This window comes from Ochlerotatus camptorhynchus, unplaced genomic scaffold (genome assembly GCF_037179485.1).
Source record: "Ochlerotatus camptorhynchus isolate MF236.1 unplaced genomic scaffold, CSIRO-AGI_Acam_v1.1 ptg000328l, whole genome shotgun sequence".
Taxonomy (NCBI): domain Eukaryota; kingdom Metazoa; phylum Arthropoda; class Insecta; order Diptera; family Culicidae; genus Ochlerotatus; species Ochlerotatus camptorhynchus.
In genome coordinates this window covers 4361225-4387575 of record NW_027040816.1, presented here as the reverse complement: position 1 = coordinate 4387575, position 26351 = coordinate 4361225, and the positions used below count along the sequence as shown (strand labels likewise).

Below are 26351 nucleotides of genomic sequence, written 5' to 3'. Positions count from 1 at the left end.
CCGAACCATAGAGAACAGACATCCAAGCTTAAACAAATTTATCGAAACATTTTGTATAAGAATTCAAATTAAAATACGTTAGAAACACTAGCGCCGCCATACGGAATTTTGCGACTCGAGTAATCACTTTTTGCGAATAATGAGTTAACTGAACTAAAATTTGGGTTGATCTTATTGACCGTGTATCCGAATGAACTGTCAAATCAGTTCAAAACAAACAATACAAAACAACGGAAATCAATCGAGTTTCTGTGGAACCATTATTTTCGAATAAAAAGCTTAATTATTTTACAGTTTCCTGTAGATCTACAGCCGTTTTTTTTTTAACTGGGCATAGTAGTCAGGAGCAAAACTTACTTTTTTTATTCACTGGTGCCATTTTGCCATTTCTTGATGAATTTCAAAAATTGTGGTACCGTTAGAATTCCTACACTCATAAAATTCGACACATTTTTATTGGCGAATATCCATGTAAAATTCCACATGATTTTCATGTGTCCACACATAAACAGAATCCACTCAGAAGTACACATGAAATTTATGAGTCAAATGAATAGTATGTGTGGTTACACATGAATTGTGTGTGTACACATAAGAACTATGTGTCCGACACATATATATATAATTTGTTTATCACATTGCAAAAATTCATGTGTGGGACACATAAAAATAATCATTGAATTTTTATTAGTGTAGGGTTTGTAGATGATGTTGATTGTCAAAATATTGAAAATAGAGTCGTCTACTTTTATAAAAAGCGAAAAGAGTTGTTACACGTTTTTTTGAAAGGTGTGTTTGTAGGGTTTTGCAAGTGGCGCAAGATCTGTAATTTACATTAATGGGCCCAAATGTTCACAATTAGCCAGAATACAGTCATAGTTCCTATATATGGATCCTAGAGACAACGAAACGGTCCTCGAAAAATCCGGAACATCCGTAAAAAATGGTCAATCCATGAACCTGATCCTAGAGCTCTGCGGTTTTTGTTAAAACATTAGGAACTGTAATATAAAATTTTTTTTGGGATCATGATATAAATATGTACCTGGATGGCCATGGGACCGCCCTCCGGAAGATCCGGAACATCCGTAAAAGTGATCAATTCATGAAATTGATCCTGGAGCTCCGCGTTTTTTAACATTAGGATCTGTGATATAAAAATGAATTTGGTCATGGATCCAGATGGCCATCGGACCGTCCAGCGGAAGATCCGGAACATCCGTAAAAGTAGTAAATCCACGATTCTGATCCTAGAGCTCCGCGTTTCTTAATAAACATTAGGAACTGTGATGATAGAATGAATTTGGGGTTGTGACATAAACATGAACCTAGATGTGCATGGGACCATCCTCCGGAAGATCCGTAACATCCGTAAAAGTGCTCAAGCCATGAAACTGATCTTAGGGTTCCGCAGTTTTTGAAAAACACTAAGAACTGAGATGATAGAATGAATTTGGGGTCGTGACATAAACATGGACCCAGGTGGCCAACGGACCGTCCTCCGGAAGATCCGAAAAATCCTTAAAAGTGGCCAATGTATGGAACTGATCCTAGAGCTCCACAGTTTTTTCGAAAACACTTGGAACTGTCATATATAAATTAATTTGCGGTTGTGACATAAACATGTACCTAGAAGGCCATGGAACCGTCCTCCGCAAGATCCAGAACATCTTTAAAAAATTTCAATCCTCGAAACTGATTCTAGAAATCTACGGTTTTTTCGAAAGCATATGAAACTGCGATATAAGAAAGATTTTGGGGTCATGAAATAAACATGGACCCAAATGGCCATCCTCTGGTAATTCCAGATTATCCGTAAAAGAGGTCAATCAATGAAACTGATTCTAGAGCTCCGCAGTTTTTTTTTCCAAAAACATTAGGAACTGTGATATAAGACAGAATTTGTGGTCATGACAAAAACATGGACCTGGATGACCATAGGACCGTCCTCCGGAAGATACGGAAAATCCGTAAAAGTGATCCAGTGGTTTCTTATATCACAGTGTTAAAAAAAGAACTGCAGAGCTCTAGGATTAGTTTCACAGTATGACAAATTTACGGATGTTCCGGATCTTTTGGAGGACAGTCCCATGGCCATCTGGATCCATGTTTATGTCACGACCCTAAATCCTATCTTAAATCGCAGCTCCAAGAGTTTTCGATAAAAACCATGTTTTTTCACAGTTTCATGGATGATCCACTTTTACGGATGATCCGGATCTTCTGGAGGACGGTCCAATGGCCATCCAGGTTCATGTTGATGTCTCGACCCTAAATTCTTTCATATATCACAGTTCGAAGTGTTTTAGACAAAAATACGGAGCTCTAGAAACAGTATCATGGATGGACCACTTTTACGGATCTTCTGGAGGACTGTGCCATGGTCGGTCATTCTGTTCCATGTTTATGTTAAGACCCCAAATTCATTCTAATATCACAATTCCATGGTTTTTTCGTTCTTGGACGGTTTTCGTTCTTGGATCAATTTGTTGGCTTGCTTGCTTGCAATCGTGCTAAGGCCATGTTGTCTTCTGCTGTCCGAAGATGTCGTCTCCACTCTACTCGATTCATGGACAGACTTCGCCATCCTCGTAGTCTGCGAAGGGTCCGCAGGTCACCTTCTACTTGGTCGATCCACCTTACCCGCTGCGCACCTCTTCTTCGTTTTCCTGTTGGGGCACTTTCGAGAACCATTTTCACTGCGTCGTTGTGCGACATTCTTACGACATACCCAGCCCATCGTAGTTGCCCAATTTTTGCAATGTGAACGATGGATGGTTCTCCCAACAGCTGGTGCAATTCGCCTCCTCGACGTTCCGTCATCCATCTGCACTCCACCGTAGATGGTACGCAACACCTTCCGTTCAAAAACACCAAGGGCGCGTTGGTCCTCCACGAACATAGTCACAGTCTCGTGGCTGTAGAGGACCACCGGTCTAATCAGTGTCTTTTAAATAGTCAACTTCGTGGCGAATTTTATTCGACCGCAGCGTCCAAAGTAGGCACGATTCCCTGCCATAATGCGTCTTTGAATTTCTCTGCTGGTATCATTTTCGGCGGTTACCAGTGAGCCCAAATACACGAACTCATCGAACACCTCGAATCTCTTCTTTTCATGTATTTTGTCTTTGATGCGTTGATGGAAGTGCCAATCCACCTAGCTTCAGCCTTCAGTCTGATGTACGTTTCCGCCATCGTCTCAAAGTTCCGTGCCATGATGTCGATGTCATCGGCGAAGCCAAGAAGCTGGATGGACTTCCTGAAGCTCGTGCCACTCGTGTCTATCCCTGCTTTTCTGATCACACCTTCTAACGCGATGTTGAATAGCAGACACGAAAGTCCATCTCCTTGCCGTAACCCCCTTCAAGATTCAAAGGGACTCGAGAGCGTCCCCGATACTCAAACAACGCACATCATTCGATCCAATGTCGCCATCTTTAAAAAAAGTGTAACAACTCTTTTCGCTTTTTAAAAAAGTAGACGACTCTATTTTCAATCTTTTGACAATCAACATCATCTACAAACCCTAGGAATTCTAACGGAACCACAATTTTTGAAATTCATTAAGAAATGGCTAAGTTATGCCATTGCAAACTTGCCGTTACACGTTTTTCGGAGGCATCGTATTCGGAGTGTTAAGAAGGTAGCATTCAACTTACCTTTTCCCTCAGGGGCTGCCTACTCTGTCGATTGAGAGGTTACGTTGGGCCCGCGCCGTCGCTCGTTGCTCTATGCGTCGTCGCAGGCGTCGGGGCACTTGCGGCAGGGATTATCATAGGAATCCTGTGAGCACACGTGGTTAATATATTTCTGGTTGCGGCGCACTTTTCGGACGTAGGTTCAAAATTTCATCCTCTCGTGCACTAATATGGACCGTTCTAACGGCAGATTCTGGTCTGGTTTCTCGGACCAAAACTAGGATCACGAAGGAGGCAATTCTTCACTCCTTCGGCTACCACACAACCGACGGACACTCGCGAACTACCAATCCCATGCAGTCGAGAACGCATATATCTAATGACGGGGTTTGGGGATCAGCTCGGCGGCAATTAATACGGACACTTCGTCCGAACACCAGAATTACGCACTACCAAGACTAGGTTTTGCTTCTTCTGGCCAGGTTAACAGCCAGGTTTCACTCGCCACACTACCCGAACAAAGTTAGAGATCAAATTGAAATCAGAATTTGCATTCATAATGTTTGACTGAATACGGGCCTGTCGTAAATGGTTAGCATCCATGCTTCTCACGCTGAAAGATTTGAGCTCAAATGTCACCTCGGGCTAGTCACGAATGACCTAAAATGACCTAAATTTTAAACAAGCAATTAACAGAAGAACTTCAAGTTAAGTTGCTTTGATTTAAAAAGTCTTGACTGCATAATGAAAGCACAATACGATATCAGACTTCTGTCGCGACAATTGAAATCAAAATGAGTTTTCATTATAATAGGAACTGCAAACTTTAATATCGATTTGCTTTCATTTTGTTAACCGACTTTGCTTGGGTAGGCGTCACACACGCGAAGGCAAAAATCCGTACTTTCCTTTTTTAACACTCGACTTTATTCCGCGCGTCCGTAGGTACTATCCAAAAGGTTTTCCACAAAAGAGACCCCATCAAGCGATCGAGCGCCTATTTATCTTCTCCCTCGCTCGCAATGGGAGGGCTGAACTTCCTTCCCACACACGTTTGCCAACCCTTGAGAAGGGGTGGTAGTTGTCTACTCGAGCAGTTTTGGTAGCGGACGGCGCTCAAATAGGCGAGTTTATTTTGAATATTATAACAATTTATTGTTCTAGCTCCTATCTTTCAAACTATTACAATAATGCGTACATTTTAATTTAATGGGACATGCTGTAATGTTACAATGTGAACTCTAATTAGCCCTCATTTATATTCAGAAAAATATGTGCTTAGAATTTTAATAAGAGTTTGGGACTTCAAAACATTTTCTTGAAATTTTCGAAAATCAGCAGGAAATTTTTACCAGAACTGGTGGTGCATGTCAGGAGTACTTCTGAGACTCCCTGACTCCAATGGCCTCAGGGTCGGCACGGTTACCGATTGCAATCACGTGACACACAGAAAAAACTCCCCCCTATTGTGTTTCCTTACTCACTCCCTTCTTCTCCCACTTTCTTATAATCTATCTAATCTTCTTTCTTAGTCGGGGCCCTTCTCAGCACTTCCACCACGTGTCTTCTATAGTCGACCGCTTGCCGTTCGCTTCTTCCGTACTTCCTCTTTGTTTCTCCTGTCCTTCACGCGGTTGCAGTAGTTGTACGGGGCGGCGATGGCGATCACCGGGTCACACGTCCTGGGCCTACGAGTTGGTGACGTACTCGGGCCGGCAGGCAGCGACAGTGTAACCTTCCGGTACGTCTACCGGAACTTAACACAGTACAGTGGACCGGTACTAAATAAATACAGCGGAGTCTTGCTGCTGTCCACTGTTAGCTATGATTTTCACTAATAATTTCCGTTCAAATTATATTTAGCTAGCTTGCTATGATCAACCATTTTCGCTGGTGGTCTTATACCCCGTTCACATTACAGCCTATATCACGTAATACAGGTTGTCTTGCAATGAGCACTCATACATTGGATTTCCAGTGAAAACTAGATGTATGAGTGCTCATTGCAAGACAGCGTATATCACGTGATATCCAGCTTTACATGCTCGGTAATGGCGGCCTGTTTGTATGAATAAATGTATCCTTCACTGTGCTTTTTGACACTATCTGGATGTTCGAATTTCAACCCCTTCCCTTTCCCTCTCCCAGGAACAGAAGAAAATGGAACAACATACGCCCTCCAGTTAGTGTCAAAAAGCACAGTGAAGGATACATTTATTCATACAAACAGGCCGCCATTACCGAGCATGGAAAGCTGGATACGCTGTAATGTGAACGGGGTATTAGGATCAGTGATTTTAATTTGGATTTTGAGATCAGTGTCTGTTATCATTTACCATCACATGCAAGGATTAGCGCTTCAAGGTGATCGAAGTGTGCCCTGCTTCTAATACCCCGTTCACATTACAGTCTATATCACGTAATATAGGCTGTCTTGCAATGAGCACTCATACAAAGGATTTCCAGTGAAAACTAGATGTATGAGTGCTCATTGCAAGACACCGTATATCACGTGATATACGCTGTAATGTGAACGGGGTATAAACGGACGCGAAAATTTGTCAGTTGTCATATTTTCGTCTATGTTTTTTCGTCGCGTATTTTTTCGATTTTTTGTTGAAGGCGCTTGATAAGATTTTTCTAGAAAGTGCGTGACTCGCAGCGTGAGTATAAAAATTGAAGGATATTTCCATAAGTATTTTTAACGGAATTCCGGTCATGTGAGCTGTGATTCGGGTTTTCCGTTATTTTCGATTTCGTCGTGAGATTTGTATTTTGTAGTGCGCGGTTCAAGAGTAAAATTTACGGGTTGCGAAGTGTAGTGGTGCTTTTACGATTTTGGTTACCTTTGATATTTCGGAGCAGCTGAATGCTGAAGATTCGGAAACCAGCAGCAGTTCCGGTGTATTTATGTTTCCGAGCTGAAAAAGAAGGAGGGCGAAGACGGCCAGCGACACATCTATCGCTAGAGGCGTTGCTGCTCTTCTGTTTCTCCTGCTTACAAAACGAAAACTCTGTGATTTGGACCATGCCATTTTTGAGAGATCGGTGAGATCATTCCATATTTTATATTATTTTGCGGACAATTTCAATTTATATATGGCAACAAGTTAACGGTGCCGGTGGTGTAGTGGTAAGCGTGATTACCTCTCACCCCAGCAGGCCTGGGTTCAATACCAGTCGGCGCCGCCGGGATGTTCTGAGGCATAACATCTCTGATCACGCCTTCCTTCGGATGGGAAGTAAAGCCGTTGGTCCCCGGTTCATGAGTTGATGGGTCGATAGGTAGGGTCCACGTGTGGGAGCACGTCGGTAGCATTGGTGCTCAGCACGGAAAACAAGATCGACGGAAAAAACAAACCAAAGGAAAAAAAAAAAAAGGCAGCAAGTTGTGTGTTGGGTTCTAGACACTGCTAGTGTTAATGAAAATCAATCGATAATGCATACTTGAATTTTCCCTTATTTTCACTGTTGAACTCTTTTTTCTACCCAGTGGTCAATCGTTTTTTTTTAATCTTTGTTATAGAGAGAGTGGTCAATCGGGTACTGTCAAGGGGTTGGTCACTCCGCACAGTGTGCCAAAAATAAGCTTAGGCACACCTGGCCGCAGTCATTGGCACTGTTTGGCAGCGATGGTTACAATTGTTCTGATCTTTAAAGTTACTGGCAACACTGAACTTTTTCTGCACCTGCGTAGTGCGCATAATCTTTTTGCTTTCACAGTCGTGAATCTCCACCAAGTCTCGTCGTTGCTTTTGCTTTCCTTCAAAGGACATCGACTCCACCTTACATTGGTTCATCGTGTTCGGATTTGAGACTGAGCTGTCGCGGCCGCTGCCGACTTTGGGCTACCAGGTGCTGGTGCCATGGCCATGCCCATGTTTTCGATGTTCTCGTTACTCCACGCACCGTTCATCGTCTTGGACGAGGAGAAGCACAGCTTCATAATGAACGGGAATGTTGTGCCTTTGTGATCGCTCGCGCTGTGGTTGCACTTCATGATGGCGATCACCGCCAGGGCTACGCTCGGGAACTCAACCAATCCGGAGGAGGAACGTTCCGATTTCAGCGGGAACATTCGCACTTGCGACGGATGGCAGTCCTTGGTGGTGAATACAGTCAGCAGCAGATCCTCGGAAATACCGGGTGGGGTATTGAAGAAGTGGAGAATCTTGCTCGGGAAAGGAAGCGATTGTTCTTGGAGGCGCTGTAGTTCTTGAAGCTGATAGAATTGTCCGGCAGGGTGTAGGGGTTGATGGACTCTGACAAGCAGTTCTGCTTGGAAAATTCAATATGAATTTTGCTACCATCATTTCCGATTGGAATGTTGTTCAAGTGCTGTATGCTCTTTGCTGGAGGAACTTTATCCTGACAACGTTTCCGTACAGGCAGAACAAATTGAAAAGCTTCTCGGTGATGGCAGTGTTGTTATCGAGTCCGTAGACCATCATCACTGCGCCCTGTTGCTGTACCGGTTGAATGAAGTTAGCTGGTCCGTTTCGGGTTAGCGGTGCTTCCTTCATGAGTCCGACGTGTGTTCCGGTCGGTGTTGGTTTCCATTTTTCCGGGCGGTGAAACTCGGGCGGTGAAAAATTCGGTGCAAATCCGTTTCCTCCAGTGGCTCCCAGAAGAGCTAGTTTAGGACCATGGTTGACTAATGATTGACGGTCGTTGTACGGTAGTATTATAGAGGTAACTCTAAGACCTGAAGGTCCCGAAGAAACGTGATCAACTGTTTGGCTCAGCTCTGGTACTCTCTTATGTCACAAGCTAATCGATGAACCCCTCGAAACATGGGAAAATCCACGAACCCCTCATTTTATCAGTCAAACTTTCATAGCGAATCAATACAAACATATTGTAGTACTAGAATTTCGACAAGAATGGGGTACGTTAATCGATTTGCTTGGGACCAATAGGCTAGTCAAGTAGTGAGCCAATTTAAAATCGTTAGTTTCCACCGGTTGATAGTATCGTGTAGCAACGAGACTCATCCGTTGCAGGCATCCTTGGAGACGACTGCTTCCAATGTGTAGTCTCAACTAGAGTCCGTGTCGTTTTTTGTAAAAATTGAGTTTTTCTGACATGGACCCAAAGGGTAAGGACCTCCTTCACGCGATTTTTTGGTTCACCTAGTTGTTTTTTTAGTGTACCTGGTGCACCCGGTACTAGAGCAAAAGACAGCAATTTGTACCAGAACAGGTGTCAAAAGTGACACAGACAGCACAACTGCCAGCGAAAGCGCCAGCAAAAAAAGCGCGGTACCCGCTGCCGTGGCAGTCAGATTGAGGTGTGTCATATCCCTTAGCACGTTTTTTTGTTTCGCCATTTTGAGATTTGAACTCGTGACTTTGGCGTGAGAGGCATGGATGCTAACAAAAAAAAAAGCGGAACTAGTTAAAATAGTTAATTATCTAATCTAATAGTTCATTAGCTCCAGGGCCCTTGAACATCATATATTTGGATTGTCCCCAGGAGGATTGTCCGCAGGAGGATTGTTCGAAGAACGATTGTACCCAGGAAGATTGTTCGAATAAGGATTGTCCGCAGGAAGATTGTTCCAAGGAGGATTGTCCACAGGAAGTTTGCTCGGGTGAAGGTTGTTCGAAGGATTGTTCGGAGGAGGATTGTCCGCAAGAAGATTGTTCGGGAGAAGATTGTACGAAGGAGAATTGTCCGCAGGAAGATTGTTCGGAGGAGGATTGTTCGAAGGAGGATTATCAGCAGGATTGTCCGCAGGAATATTGTCCGCTACCGACGAGTCGAGGAGAAAGATTATCCGGAGGAAGAGGATTGTCCGCGGGAGGATTGTTCGAAAGAGGATTGTTCGAAGAAGGATTGTCCGCAGGAGAATTGTCCGCAGGAAGATTGTCGACAGGAAGATTGTTTGGAGGAGGATTGTTCGAAGGAGGATTGTCCGCAGGAAGATTGTTAAGAAGAAGATTGTCCACAGGACGATTGTCCGCAGGAAGATAGTTCGGAAGAGGATTGTCCGTAGGAGGATTGTCCACAGGAAGATTGTTCGAAAGAGGGTTGTCCGCAGAAGGATTGTTCGAAAGAGGATTGTCCGCACGAAGATTATTTGGAGGAAGAGAATTGTCCGCAGCAGTGATGGAAAAGTTCATCAAAGTTCCCTATGACTCGCGAACTTTTCCTTTGGTGAACTTCGTGAAATATCGTGAACTTTTCCAAGACTGGTCCGCAGGAAGATTGATCAGAGGAAGATTGTCCACTGGACGATTGTCCGCAGGAAGATAGTTCCAGGAAAGATCTTCAGAGACAATCAATGACGTTCAAGGAAAACATTGGGGAACGACACTCATCCTGATGCATGTTGCTTCAAAAAAGATATGGCAACACTGTGACGGCATGCGAGCGGAATTGAAAGAATTTTCGGAATAGACAGAAGGATCAACAGGGATATTCAGGATATACTGAAAAATAGACAAAAAATCGAATAAGGATGTCTGGAGAAAAAAAGTTCTGACTGATGTTCTGGATATATAAGCAGAATTTTATGGATAAATTTGATGGGGATACAGGATGCATCCGAATGTATCGTTCCCCCTGGAACATATAAAGAGCTTCAGAGTTCCGGATAATCTTCTTCCTCCACGTACTCCTTGACTCGTCGGTAGCAGACAATTCTCCTTCAAACAATCCTCATGCGGACAACCCTCCTTTGAACAATCTTCCCGCGGACAATCATCTGACTGGCGGGATCTGGTCCATTCGGTTCTCGCTACACAAGGATCGTACCTGGGTCCACCTTGCATGATTTCTAGTTGGACCCCCAACAATTAAGTGATAAAACTGATTCCATTTTGATCAACATCAACAATGACATTAATCCTAGCTCTGAAGTTCAGGTTAGGAAAAAAGTTAGGTTAAAACAAAACGTCAGCTATTGTTGGTAAACAAACCGACAGCATTGTTGACAGCATTCCCCCATGCACTCAAAAATATAACTACCCACAAATCTAAAAAACCTACTACTGCGTGCACTTCCATTCTATTACCGAGAACCATGATTTTTCGATAAATTCCTTCCACGCTATTGGTCCTGACCTTTGGGTCCATGCTTGGCATAGTCGATCTTCTGTGTGCAGCAAACGGAGTAGATGTCACAGCCGTTCAATGGCTCTAATGGCGGATTCAATGCTGTCAAACTCAACCATAGAGCTCCATTCTTCTTGAATATCTTGATACGTTACACTTGTCCTTTGGGTGAGCAGATGGTGTGTAGAACGTCCACTGTAATATGATAGACTGGATTAATGATGGTAAACAGCAGGATATGGTTGGGCCGGGTTGCTAGCTCGCGCTTTCGCCGAGGCTCATCTGTTACGTTGATGTTGTTGTTGTTCCGGCTTTTGAATGGAACCGTCTCGACTATCTTCTGGCCGGTACAGAGGCGCTTGTTGTGCGGCCCGTCCTGGCCACCGCCGGCACCGTTTCCGTTAAACGTTATGATCATTGAAATTGAGCTTTATTTACTAGCACACACGAGCAAGCAAAGAGGAGGGAAGGGCGACACCTCACTATGCTTCACTTATCACTCGGGACAGCCTACGATAATAACCACTGTTGAAAAACCTGGAGTTTTTCCTCACTCAACGTAGACGGTCCGTATCTTGGTACGGAAATGTCCTGCCTACTCCCGGGTCATCTCAGGTTTCGAATAACAAAACAAAACAAAGCGCTGTTAAAATACCGGATTGCCAAACAAGGCATTATTCAAAATAAAACAGCAAAAGGGTTTATCTTCCATTTAATTCCACTTAATTAATTTTGGTATCCATGACAGATACGTATTTCGACTACAATGTGCAGTCTTCATCAGTGTCATTCCCACTAAAGAACTTATCAAAATCTAACCCCCTTAAGTACTCATCCCCTAGGTAAAAAAAGTCAAGATCATAGGTATAAAAATGAAACTACAATGTGTTGAATCGGAACCTACCTAACTAATAAAAACCAAAGATTTAAGTAAGCTAAAGGAGAAAAATCTATACAAATCTCTAATAAGGAAAATCCCCAAAGGCTTGGTAGCCATCATAATGAAGTAATGAAATTGGGTTGTTAGCGGAATGCTAAATAAAACAGCAAAAGGGTTTATCTTCCATTTAATTCCACTTAATTAATTTTGGTATCCATGACAGATACGTATTTCGACTACAATGTGCAGTCTTCATCAGTGTCATTCCCACTAAAGAACTTATCAAAATCTAACCCCCTTAAGCACATTGTAGTCGAAATACGTATCTGTCATGGATACCAAAATTAATTAAGTGGAATTAAATGGAAGATAAACCCTTTTGCTGTTTTATTTAGCATTCCGCTAACAACCCAATTTCATTACTTCAAGGCATTATTCGCAATCAAACAAAAGTCAGTTCAATGACCTCTTTGCACTGCCTGTACAGCTGCGACAAACTAAGACACACTAAGAAAAAAGTTGGTGCAAAATAAGTGTGTAGAGTGACCACCTCTTGGGTACTGAATGAGTTTTTTTTTCAGGATCTGACGAATTCAAAGATACAAAATCCAGCGCTTCGAAGAGATTTCCATCTTCGGACAGCAATCGTTCTTCCGGATGATCCTTCTGGTGTGGTCTGACATGATGAAAACATTAGCCCTGTGATGGTTCCGTCGATGCAAAGTGTTATTTCTGATAGGGCACCTAATTGTGGCAGCGTTAATCTTTATCGGTTACAAATTGCCGAAGACTTTCGCCTCTTACGACACCAAAAGCTTCCGGGACTTGAGTAAGCGATTTCACGAAAAGTATGTCAAAGACGAAGAAGGGGATGAGGGGGATTACATGAAACATCTCAGTTTGGTGATATGCTGAAGGACATCGGTGGTGCTGATCTATCCGTTAGGGCATGGAGTCGAAACAAAATCCTTTGAACACGCAGGAAGTTTGAGTTGGATTAAAAGGAGATTTTTCCATCATCAGACTTTTTCAGGAGGCACCATTGCGTCGAAATGTATGAATTCTTCTGAGCATAACCATCTTGAGCATCTCAATGCAAATGATGGGTGTTTTGATAACCTGCTGGAAGATCATAAGCCAGGATGTTGCCTTGATGTAACCGGAAATGTGCATTCCGAATACTCGTTGAGCGTTTCACGTTCCAGACCGGGAAGCCACCGATTCTGGCTGGCATCGACCATTATCTTTTCCAGAATTTTTTTCACCGTATTTAGATTCAAAACAAACGAAGCCGAGCTGCTGATTACGGGAATGTTGTCTATCGAATCCCTATAACCAATCCTACCGGTTTGTCGCGATTGAACTCAACCTTCTCAGTGTAGAATAGTTTTTTGGTGATGATGGTAGGTCAGATCGCAGACTGCCACCAGCGATGAACAAGAATTGGGACAGCGTTTTTGGAGTTACTGTTTCAAGAAAAAAAAACCCCACTCATCTGGCACTGCAACTTGTGGTCTTTTTAGTATTTGTTGCATTTTGTTTTTATCACAATTTGATAATAAAAGACGCGAAAAATCTAAGAGATTTTTTTAGATCTTTTGTGATCTAAATTGATTGATGAGCGTTTCAAAAGAAGAATTGTTTACCTTTACAGACGTCGATTTTTCCTTAGTAGTAGAATTAAATGGAAAAATCGACGTAAAAGGTATATCTTTTGTGATTTGACACTTCTGTAAATAGAGTGCAGCGTTGCCAGTTTTTTTTTTAATATCTTAAAAGTTTCTGAACAGTGCCAATGAGCGTGCCCAATAGACTGATGCAAAATTTGAAATTTTCGCTCCACAGTTCTCAAACGGTTTCAAATCAGGTCTTGATTAGCCTCCCAAAATTTAAACTCATTTGGTTAGAAACTGACTTGGCACAAACTATTCAAAGTTTATATGGAAATTACTAAAGGAAAACCAAACTTTTTGTTCATTGGCTTCTACCCACTTTCGATATTGCTTTTTCGAAAAATTTTATAACTATTATTACGGGAAATTTTCTAAGCTACAACTTTGCGGAATATTGTTTTTCAGCCAAATGTCAAATTAAATTGTTATTAATTGTTTAAGAGATTGATAATCTTATGGCATGATCAAGCAGCTGTTCTGTAGGCAACACTGTATTCTGCAGTGTGACATAGTAGCCATGATATTTGTGCTCTATTCTTTGCACCAGAAACACCAATGTTGCCTGATGAACAGTTGAATTAGCATAATCATAAGACATCAGTGACTTGAATCATTAATAACTTTTGTTCCTTATATTTGATTGAAAAGTGGTTTTGGACAAAGTTGTAGCTGGGAAAATTTTCTACAATCACTGCTATCATTTTTAAAAGCATAGTGATGTGGTGAATTGTTAGCTAGATATCAACAAAAACATAAGTTTTCCCATAGTAATTCCCATATAAACTTGAAATGGTTTGTGCCAAGTCAGTGTCTTACTAAAGTAGTTCAAATTTTGGGAGGCTAATCAGGACCCAATTTGGAACCGTTTAAGCACTGTGGAGCGAAAATTTCAAATTTTGCATCAGTCTAGTGCCCAAGCTATGCCAAATCTATATTCGGCACACTGTGCTGAGTGACCACCCCTTGAGTTAGGGGGAGTCTTGTTACTTCTGTGGGAGCAGAGCTCTCTACTATGGCAATGCCCCAGGTCCATTATCTAGAGCCACGGGGACGGCTTTCCACCAGCCTCTTTTGTTGGCTTAACTCACGACTCTTCCCCAGGTCGTATCTCGACAAAAGCTGATGAGGCGCGGGGTTAAAATTGATTTAAAAAAACCTACACATCGAAATAGTTTTCATCCCAAAACCACACCTATCGACCACATGTCACATGATTGCCATCTGCTCAAAATAATATTCCTGCACCGTTGCGATAGTGAGCCCGCCACGCGCCGTGAAAATGTAAATTCCTTGCAACATTCCGCAAAGTGGTGGTGGTGGTGGTGGTGGTGGTGGTGATGATGATGATGACGACGACGATTATCAGGATGTCACCCCAACTGGCTGACGCCGTAAATTGATGCTAAGCGTTAACTTGAAAGACAACAGAGTAACCTAGTAGGCTTCTCAAATCCAGACCATGCTATATTGCATGACACACTTTGCTCGCTTCCAACGTCGTTCGCTCGCTTGGCCCGGCGAGTATTGTAGGTAATCAACGATGATAGGCCAAATCCTGTCCTCTGTCGACGAAAGAGGCCATCGCGTCGCTCTACGTTCTTTGTCCGATGCTACATGTCTGAAACTGAGTGCCATTGTGGTTTTGGTTGGAGCCGTCGGTGATACGGAAGACGAGAGATTAGGTAGGTATGCTTCTGCCGGGGGGCTTACCGCATGTGTGCTCAGTTGAAAATGTAGAAGATTTGGCACGTATCAAGATGGCAATGTAGCTTTCCACATTAGCGCTTCATTGGATGCTTTGATAATGCTGTGATTACATTAATCGTTTTGCCATGGTCGTTAGATAAATTTAGCTTTCCTATGGTTTCAAAACATGATTGCAGAGTTTAAAGCACACCTTTACTAACTCGCCCTCGCATTTTTCCGGCTCACCGGTTCCGGTGCAAGCCGTTGAACCGTCCCATAATCGATTTACTGGCAAGCAACCTGTGCCACGAGACTGTGAGCAACCAACAGAGACGTTTCCAACCGATAATTTCGATTGGGATCGTGTGTCTCTTCGTAGGAATCACTGCTGCCTTCCACAGCGTTCGTTGGCTCTATCAACTCCCATTGTCTAACGAGGATGCCGGGTGCGGGTGGGCTGAGGTTTCACCGGGGAATATGTAAATAAAAATAGCTTCCTTTGATTCCAGGTATCAACCGACCCTGTCCGGATGGTTCCCAATAAAGCATTAATAAAGGTGAACCGACCGTTCCGGCCTGGCTGACCGACCGACCGTCGTCCTCGTGTTTGTTAGGGGCCCTCCTTTGTGTGTCCGTGCACTCTGACTGTGCTTAAGTTAACGATTTCCCATTTTCGACCAATCCTCTTCTTCGGGAAAGCGATTCACGATTCATTCCGAGAAATGGGCATCAAAAGCAAATCAGAAGAAAATGATGCACACTTGAAAGAAAAGCGAAAACATCTACACAAAATTGGAAATTAATACAACCTCCTCATATAGGGTAAATTGGCTTATATTGGACCCTGTTTGAGTCATTCACGCTAAATTCGCTAATAATTATGATTTCAGAAATGTTTTTTTTCAATAAGGTGCAAGTTTATCTGCGTAGCAAATCGAAGGCACCATTAACCATTTAAAGACCATTCGGGGTCCATTATAGGATTGTTTACTTCCTATGATGGACCATCTAGAATAAAATTACATTGAGCATGGTAGAATCAATGCATGGGGTTGAATTGCATTTAATTCAATCTGAAAACAAGCCAAAATTCCCCATGATTTGTTAAATTGTATCTTAAAACAAATGGACTGCTCCTGCTGCTTTATGCTAAAATGTATTGTCTCCTTGTTTTAAATAGTATTTGACCAAGGTTTTGGTATAAATCCGATACTGATGATGTCTTCCGATGGAAAGGGACCATAAAAGACAAATTTGCCCTACAAACGATTACTGCTGCACCAGACCCACACCCTAACTTTTGTCCGTATTTCTCTACGCTCGTTTAAAATTGGCTCCCGGGCATACGAGAGGGCTTTGCGGGAAAATCGATTACCTGCGGTGGCGGTAGCCTACCAGTCAAATTTAGTTGTTGCTTATTTTACACTTTGGCTTGCTTTAAAACCTGGCAACACTGCTGCCCGTTTGTAGTTTTCTTACTTTTCGAGAAACGAAGCAAACTGTGCGTACTGAATAGAAGCGTTGCAGGGCATGACGCTTGAGGGGAGGAAACAGTTTTTTGACTAACGTCAATTCTTCGGTTGATGATGATGATGATGGTCCCATCTCTTGCCCCTACGAAGATTTGAACTGGACGAGTGATCTTTAAGATAATTAAATATAAACATTTCAACCAGGTTTGCAAACAAAATCGAGCTGGTTACAATTACAGATATAAATGTCCTGTTAACTATGCTATAGGCATCAACCAAAAACATTCAAAGGTGTAACTAGTTATCAAGAGTCCTAGTATAATCCTCGCCAATACTTCCATTTACACGTGACCTGGGATTTACACGTTTAAGCTTCCGCAGTGCCAGGACTATTCGTTTGACCGCCTGTTGGTGTATTACCAGAACGTTCGTGGCCTGCGAACAAAGATCGTTGATTTTTTCCTGACTGCCGTTGACTCTGACTACGATGTCATAGTTCTTACGGAAACCGGGCTCGATGACCGCATTAATTCATCTCAATTATTTGGCAGTCTATTCACGGTATTTCGAAACGACCGCAACCACCAGAATAGTACCAAATCACGTGGAGGAGGCGTCTTGATTGCGGTATCTAAACGCCTAAGCTCCTGCATCGATCCTGCTCCAGTTTGCACTTCTCTAGAGCAGCTGTGGGTCAAAATAACGACGCCTCGTAGATCAATAAGTATTGGCGCTATGTATCTACCTCCAGACCGGAAATCTGATTCGAGCAGCATTGCCATCCACATCTAGAACAAAAGGACCTAGCTCTGGTATTTGGTGACTACAATCAGTCTGGGCTCTCATGGAACGTTCCTGCAAACGATCTTCATAGCATTGATTTTTTTTGCATCCTGCTGTGCTCGCCTTGATGGTTTCAACCTGCATGTCTTAACGCAAATCAACTCGATACTGAATAGCAACTCTCGGCTGCTTGATCTCGTTCTGGTGAACGAAGCTGTAGGACTGGAATGTTCTATCCTAGAAGTCCCAGAGCCTTTGGATGGCATCGACACCAATCATCCTGCGTTGGAAGTTTCCATCAACCTATCTGTTCCTGTTCGCTACGATAACCCCCCTGTTGATGTACATGAGCTCGACTTTCGTAGAGCAGATTTCGTCGCGCTGAGTCACTCGCTTGCCCAGGCAGATTGGCAGTTCCTTGACATGTGTTCATCTATTGATGAAGCCGTCAACTACTTCGCTGAGGTCGTTGGCCGAGCAATAACTGATTCTGTCCCACTGAGGAGACCCTTCCCCAAACCCGCATGGTTCAATGCTCGACTACGGAATTTGAAGCGTCTGAGATCGAAGGCCCTCCGTAAATACTGTCGTACTCGTAACCCATTCACCAAACGATTATTTTCAACATTTTTTTTTTCCTTTATTAGAGAGATTTTTAGCCTAAGGCTAGTTCATCTCTTGATTATTTTCAACAGCCAGCAACGAATATCGCACATATAACCGCATTATTTACAAGAGCTACACAAGGCGTGTGCAGGCTAATTTATGGCTTAATCCAAAGCAGTTCTGGTCATTCGTGAATACCAAACGAAACGAGGAGGGGCTACCAGTCAAAATTCACCTGGGTGATAGAATCGCCAGCAATTCCCTTGAGAAATGTTATCTTCTGGCAGAACATTTCAAAAGCATTTTCAATGACACTACGGCTTCGTTGTCCCAAGTTGCTGAGCGGTAAGGGACACTCCCAGTGATGCTTTCAATTTTTCGATTACCTCAGTTACAGTAGACCTCGTCGAATCCGCCATTAAGAAGCTGAAATTGTCTAATGCTGCTGGCCCTGACGGGATCCCCTCAAGCATCCTGAAGCGATGCTGTTCAGAGCTTACAACACCGCTTTCGAAGCTGTTCAATATTTCATTACAGCAGGCGGAGTTCCCTACGCGTTGGAAATCGTCATTCATGTTCCCGATCTACAGGAAAGGAGACAAGAGAAACGTCGGAAATTACCGTGGGATCACATCACTCAGTGCCTGCTCTAAAGTTTTCCAAATTATCATCAACGACGCATTATTCTCTAGCTGCAGAAATTACATTTCTCCTGACCAACACGGTTTTTATCCCAAGAGATCAGTCGCAACAAATCTAGCTCCGTTCATTTCTTTATGTCTTCAGGGTATGGAAGCTGGAGCGCAGGGGGACGTTGTATATACAGATCTTAAGGCTGTATTCGACCGGGTTGACCACTCCATACTGCTAGCTAGACTTGAAAAACTCGGTGTATCCTCGGGTTTAACTCGTTGGTTCAAGTCCTATCTGACCAATCGGGAACTTTGAGTTAGAATCAGATCAGAGCAATCGGACTATTTTACAAACAGCTCCGGTGTTCCTCATTTTTGTGAATGAGGCCGGACTGATCCTCCCAACTGGTTGCCGATCGTTCTACGCGGATGATGTGAAGATCTATGTGATTGTTCGTAGCTTCGCCGATTGCTTGCAGCTTCAGCACCTAATCGATACTTTCGAAGAGTGGTGCTCAAGAAACTATCTCACGTTGAATGTACAAAAATGTAATATTATCTCATTTCATCGCAAGCTGAAACCAGTGGCATTCAACTATATGATAAATCATCAACTTCTGCAACATGTGGACAATGTTCGTGACCTAAGAATCACGCTGGACTGCGCCTTAACATTCAAGCTTCATTACTCGGGCATCGTTGCGAAAGCTAACAGGCAACTCGGTTTTCAAGATCGCTGACGAGTTTCACTGATCATGTGATTTTATTTGTCGCATGATGGGTTTAGTACGTTTCAGGTAACCTTTAAGACCCTAGCGCAATGACAGCGGAAGCGGAACGGCAGCGGCAGCGGCTGCGGAAAAGCCCGATCTGAAGGCCGGCGCACAATGCATACGTTTTCGGGTTTTTTTGACAGATAATGCATGGGCTAACTGTCAAAAAACCTGAAAACGTATCCATTGTGCGCCGGCCTTGAGTAAGTCTACTTGTTGGATTGAAAACTAGTTAGAACCAAATCGACATCGGTTAGGCTTCTTGAAGTCATTTCTGACAACTGTCAAACTTTCCGTTTCCATTCCGCTTCCGCCCACATTGCGTTTGGGTCTTTAGTCTTGTGGTGCTCACCGGTGCGAGGAATGCCCATAGAAGCGCTGGGGTTGCTTAGATTGATAGGAATTCGTATATTCGCTTAGGCTTAGTCTTTCTTAAAAATACCACAGGGTTTATTATCATAGAGGTAACTCTAAGACCAGAAGGTCCCGAAGAAACGAGCTCAACTTTTTGGCGTTGGGGGTACGTCAATCGATTTGACTGGGACCAATAGGCTAGTAAAGTAGTGAGCCAATTTAAAATCGTTAGTTTCGTATTGATTGTTGTTATTACTAAGGTATTGCGCATTTCACACCAAACTGGACTAATAAGCGCGTTTTCACTTATTGAAAAGTATGACAAAAGTTGGAGTTTCCGTCCAATCGTCTTGGTTTCTCCGGTGCACTTATTCCTTATGATGCAAGCAATAAGTACTCCGAAGACACCAAAACGTTTTGATGGAAACGTGCACTTTTGTTACGCTTTTAACATGTTTTAGGCAGTCCAATTTCAGTTGCAATCAGCAATAAAAGCAGTGGAACTCGCATCACGGTTTTCGAAAGATTCCCTTTTCTTTCACTTGGCAACAGAGGACTTCTACATCAACTTCAAATGACTTCTAGCGATAAAGAAAATTAGCGGCTACAGTGATTATAGAGACTTTCACGTCCGGTTGTATTGGTGCGATATGTGAGAGAGTGTTAGTGAATATCCGAGGAAAATACATAACAAATCGATGTCAAACTCATTTTGACAAATCTACTTTCATACATTTTTTAGCCAGAGGAAAATAATAAACAACTTTACACGGCGTTGCTCTCACAATACCTTTCGTGGAGCTTTCATAGCATCGTAATGTTTGTTTACTTTGAACGATAGGTAGCCGGTTTGACAGTTCAATTAGGTAGACTTGAGTTCACTTTTGGCGTGACTCTAATACACCGACTCTAAAGGGCCACGTACATTAAATCCGTTTACGTTGCGTTGCCGTAGATTTGACAGTTAGACAACAGAGTTTTAGCTGTCAATTTGCCGCAACGCATCAGATCCGGATCTAATGTGGGTGGCCCCTTAAGTCTTACTACACCACTGTCATTGATGAACGGAAAACAGCTAGAACAACGGGGCGGAAGTTGAATTGGAAATTAATGAATTTTTGAGCAGCTCGGGCAACAAAGTAGATCCCGGAAGCTACTTTTGTGACGGCTGAGTGGAGAGCCGTGTAGAAGGATGCTCGGGATGCGAAGGGAGTTTACCCTGTTTCGGAATAATTTCTTGTTTGGAAATCTCGACCACACACCAGGTACGTGTTGAAGCCCCAGTTCCGATTGGAAGGCGATTGGCTCTCTAATAAGGTCGCGTGATCGAGAGGTTAGAAAAACCCTTTTTCACGTTCAGCCTACTTCGTGAGCTGCGTTGAGCAGCCACTCAGACAACATTGTCTGAGTACCATTCACTATCCGGCATGCTATGGTTATCGGTTATAAATCAGCAAGGGGTGCCATTGCTCCTCGACCGGCGGTACAAAAATACTCACTCTCATGAATTATTAATGAGCCCCGTCGAGATTCAATCAGAGTGACAGCGATTTGGAAAAATTTAAATATTAATTGATGGGGTTCACTGGTGGTGGGGTGAAACGGTGAAATCCGTGCCAGGGTAACGGATAAATAATCGGAAATCGGATAACGGCGTGTCGGTGGAAAAGTGACGACATTTTGAATGATAATGTTATTGGATTTTGCAACAACCACAATCAGCTTTTTGCTTTTGATGCAAACGATTTTCTATTATTCCAAAAGAAATCGATTTGTGACGGATTCAATTAAGGTACAGGTAAAGCTTTCGTGGAAGGCAACACAAAGATTGGGTAGGTACCGTTTGAAGTCCATGGAGCGACCTGGAAGCGATGAAAACGGAATCCTAAATAAGAACTGTAAATTCTGTAGCTTTAAACGTTTTTTTTTGCCACCTTCTCACCGAGGTGGAAAATCCTTTTGGGAGCAATTTTCCACTTTCTCGCACTTACTCCGGTTCTTGATACACACCACAGCAGGAAGGAGCGGTAGCTAGTTATACCCGAAGTTCAATTGCGTTTCAAAGTCGCTGTTTCATCTTGGAAGCTTTACATGCTATTTCGGAACTACTCAAAATGACAAAAATTAACATGAAATTAACATTATTAATGTGATTTTCAGCCGTGGGCTGGTTCATCCAACTTGGCACTTCCACCATAGTTTACCCATTTTTATGATAGGTTCAGTTTAGACCCATCTGGGTGGATTCTACCCAAATTTGGGTTGTTCTGAAATAGCGTGTGCTGTCTTTTAAAACCAAAGGAACTCATCCGCTTGCAAATAGTAGGCAGGCACCGAAATCACTGCCCAGGGGGGATGGAAGGGGTTTGGCCTGCTTGGATCATTGAAAGGAATTTCGTTTATCGACGTTTTTGATCCCAAAACAACGAAATTGGTTCCGTCTCGAAAAGGCTTAACGTGACATTTTTCTCCTCCTCTGGATAGGATCGAAATGCTCGTTGAAATGCACACACGTGCCACCATTGTGTTTGGGGGTGGTTGTCGAGCGGGGAGAGTATCGTAAATTGTGGCATGTGGGAGTTTACCACAGTACTAATAAAACAGAAGTTGTTTACGGCATGGAAAATGTAAATGTAAGTATACGGAGTGAGTAACCACCAATCTGGGTTTCAACTACCTGTAAAATTGCTGGTGATGAACTTTACTGACAACCACAGAAAATGCTAAACTATAATCTTCCTTACGAGCTATTAATGGCTGATTGATTATTTATTCAATCATGCTAGCAATTTGACGCATTCCAATCGCAAGAGGTGCGATATATTTATTCCGCGAGAGTGAATTCACGACCAGCAGCCAGAGGTTGAGGTCACCGAGGAATAACATTCAATTCGCTTGAATTAAGCATTCTCATTTCATCATATGATCTCACTGAGACTAAATCGATTTTCCGTTTCGAAGAAACCATTATTGCTACCGGAATTTAGTATGACTTCAGCTCGGAGCGTACTGGGGTCGAAATACAAAGCGGGGACAAAGTTTACCTAGGGATCATGGTGACTTTGTCGATTTTTGTTTTGCTTCTCAGCACAAAGTTGTTTCAAACTGTGCACAATAGAGACTTCGAAACGATGGCAAAGTTCTTCCGCTTTCAGCTGAACTTTGAGGGAGAAAGTATTGGAGTAACGCGAATATTTGTAGTTTGTTAGTTTTGCTTTTTTTCTGAAGTTACCACTCGGGGGGGAAATTGTTGTTACTTTGCTACCGATTTCTTTGTCATGTTCGAAAGTTTGACTTTTGATCGGTTTAACTAGTCAGTAAAAAATTAAAAAAGGGATTGGATCATTTTTGCCTTTGTCGTAGCCATATTTACGAAGATAAACGAGTTTAAAGATTTGGAAAACCCAATCACGATTTAGGCCAAATGTACTCGGGTATTAAAATGTCTACCACCTAAATTGCTGCCACCATATAAAGAAAATTATATGCTTTTTAGTCCCACTACTTTCTGTGTTGCTTTGATGGCCACGTGGCTTTTGACGTTTTTACTTTTGTCTTTGCCCGGAACGACACTTGAAAATCGAGCTTCTCACTCTTTTTAATGTTTTTGAAGAATGCCCTTCGGAAAGTTGTGCGTGGTGTTTGACGGAATTGACCAATGATGCCAGGAATGAAAAATATTTTTTCTATTTTAATTTGGATTTTATTCGGAGTTTCTACTGCAGTTTAGCAGCTTGTACATCATTTTTGCTCAAAACAATAAAAACAATCACTCGCGGTTGCCGAAAGGAGTCCTTATATTTGTATATGCTGATGATATCGTTCTCATGGTGGTCCGAGCAACAGTCAGAGCATTACGAAGAAAACTTATACAAGCCACCGCCTACGTATCAACCTGGGCTTCGTCAGCTGGATTTCAGCTCTCCGCAAGCAAAAGCGGGTATACACACGTATGCTCGACCAATCACAAGGTCTTGAGCACCAAGATTCTCATCAACGGGAAACCGGTCCCATTCCATAAAACCATTCGAATCCTCGGAGTCTGCTTCGACCGTCACCTCACATTCGGCCCGCACTTCAACGAGGTTAAAAGCAGTTGTAAACAGCGAATCAACCTGCTGAAAACTCTGGCTGGGCGCCACCCAAATGCCAACCGGCAGACTCGTCTGAACGTTGCAAAAGCTATCATAAACTCACGCCTAACATACGGGATTGAAGCAACCTACCTCGCAATGCCTCTGCTGGTGGAAAAACTTGCACCTGTCTACCAGCAAGCCTTACGATTATCATCGGGCCTCCTCCCAGGTACTCCTGGAGTAGCTGCCTGTATCGAGGGCGGAGTGCTCCCCTTCAACAGGTACATAACCAAAACAATCTGCCATCGAGCCATCAGCCACTGTGAAAACACGTCCGGAAGCAGGAAGCAAGGTTTCCTCCTCGTTGAGGCTAACCAACTCCTCAGAGAATCATCCAACCAAGTACTCCCACCGGTGTCCAGGGTCCACTGGTGTGGAGCCAGGAGTTGGAGCCTGCCAAAAATTCGAACCGACCCTACAATCAAAAATAAGTTTAAAGCAGGTTCCAACCCTTTAGCAGTGGCACAAACGGTCCTAGACCTTCAAAAACGAAAATACGAAGGATACTCAATCAGATACACCGATGGCTCGGTCGCTCAGGGGAAGGTGGGGATCGGGATCTGTGGTCCCAATCTCAGCGAATGTCATCGACTGCCAGACCAGTGTTCGATATTCTCCGCCGAAGCCGCCGCGGCTTTCATCGCTGCCACCATCTCCGATGAACGACCGATAGCCATCTTCACCGACTCCGCCAGCGTGGTTGCTGCCCTTGAGTCCGAAACGAGTAGACACCCCTGGATCCAGGCGATCCAGGAACATGCACCAAATAACACAACATTCGTTTGGATCCCAGGGCACTGTGGTGTTCGGGGGAATGTAGAGGCGGACCATCTAGCAGCCTCTGGTCGGCACATGGCCAAATATACGCGAGAGGTACCAGGACCAGATCTAAAAAAATGGGTAACCAAAATTATCGAGGATTCCTGGAGCCGCGACTGGATAGCAGCTAGAACACCAGCTATTAGAAAATTAAAAGAGAATATTACTAGATGGGACGATCCATCACTGCACCGAGAGCAGGTCGTGATATCCCGTCTCCGAACTGGCCATACAAACATCTCCCACAACTACAAGGGAGATGGGCCTTTTAGAAGGATATGCGATCTAAGCCTCACGCCGCAAACTGTGGAACACTTCATTTGTCATTGTCCAAAGTATGAAGGAGCCAGAACATGCTACGACATTCCTGAGAATATCCGCGATGCTCTATAGAAAATCCGTTCCCGAAAACGGGAACGGACCGTGAACTAAAAGTCACGGCCAACTATCCAGAACAAAATTTTCTCAAATATACACCGTGAACTATGGTTCACGGCTGTGGTTCACGAATATGGGAACTCTTTTTTTCCCGTGTAGGTAATGAGCCAACAAGAATAGCGGCCCTACTCGCCTTTTTACGTGAAGCCGGACTCTTCAACCAGATATAACACCTAAAATCCCTATCATGACCAACCGTAACGAACAAGGAAAGCTAAGGAACGAAAATATCACCACGACCCGAACGAACACAAACCCTTTATACACCAGACCTAATGCAACGTAAACGGACCAACCGGAATCAGAAACCCCTTAACTGAACCGAGACAGGAACAAAACAAAAAACTCTGTTTAAAAATACTCTGTAAAAATATGATTTCAGAAGTTCCCATCTGGAACATCCATCCCTACCTTTTTTGAGAGCCTCCCCTCTGGAGGTTTAGAGATGAACCAGCCTAAGGCTGAAAGTCTCGTTAATAAAGGAAAAAAAAATTAAAAACAATCATAAACAAACAACAATATCCATCGCTTAAAACACGCAGTGCACTCAATTCTTCAACTTTCCTTTCGCAAATATAAACAATTAACAACGCCATTCACGTCAACATTGATTCCGGCACCACTGTCAGCCAGATTGATGCGATCCCTCTGTCCTTTTGATTCAGTGATCGCTACTGTCAAATCGACCAATCAGAAACTGGCTCGGATTTGACAGTAGATTGATCGCTATCCGATTGTCAAGTCCTAAGAGAAGAGGTGGTAATACGGGGGCGAAAATGAACCACTTTTCTGTCAAACGTGAACCAGCTCCTGATTGGCCGATTTCATGTGCGTAAGATATATCTCTAAGAGATAGAGATAGATAAAGATAGAGATAGAGATAGAAATAAAAGAGGAAGAAGCCAATTGTCACCTCTTCCTCTTAGATCAAGTCCCGTCCCAGACTTACCCAAGCAACCAAAAGTTCGGATAAAAGCCCTTTTTTGGCTTAATCAGCTATGAACAGCATTCTATTCAGCTTACTTTTTAAGTAATTAACCGAACTTCCAAGTTCACATTCGATGTTTAAGCTTCTAACAGAATGCTGTTTCATTTTTAAAAAGAACTTGAAAGTTCACAAAAGGTTCGTTTAACCGTTGGAGGGAATGCTATCCAGGCCAAAAAAAAAACCTTGAATGAAATCTACAAACCAAAATAGACAACAAATATATCTATAATTTTGCTGCTTACCCCGTTTTCTTCTAATTTATTATGCGCTGCTGCGTCGTCGGAAGATAAATGTTTGAAATATGGTCAAATATCGAACTCAAGTCCTCCTCTTTGAAACCGAGATACATACCACTGCTCTATGTGAACTAAGTGGAATATCATATGATTTTACTCGATGTGTTGATTTCCGAGT

General features: G+C 43.1%; 1 protein-coding gene and 1 pseudogene across 1 annotated transcript in view; one reads left to right on the top strand and one right to left on the bottom strand.

Moving 5' to 3' along the window:
* The window catches only part of LOC135708143 (uncharacterized), a 508021-nt gene that overhangs the window by 138134 nt on the left and 343536 nt on the right, over positions 1–26351 (top strand). The gene's annotated exons all lie outside the window — the stretch shown is intronic.
* Positions 7435–11115, bottom strand: LOC135708243 (heterogeneous nuclear ribonucleoprotein L-like; annotated as a pseudogene).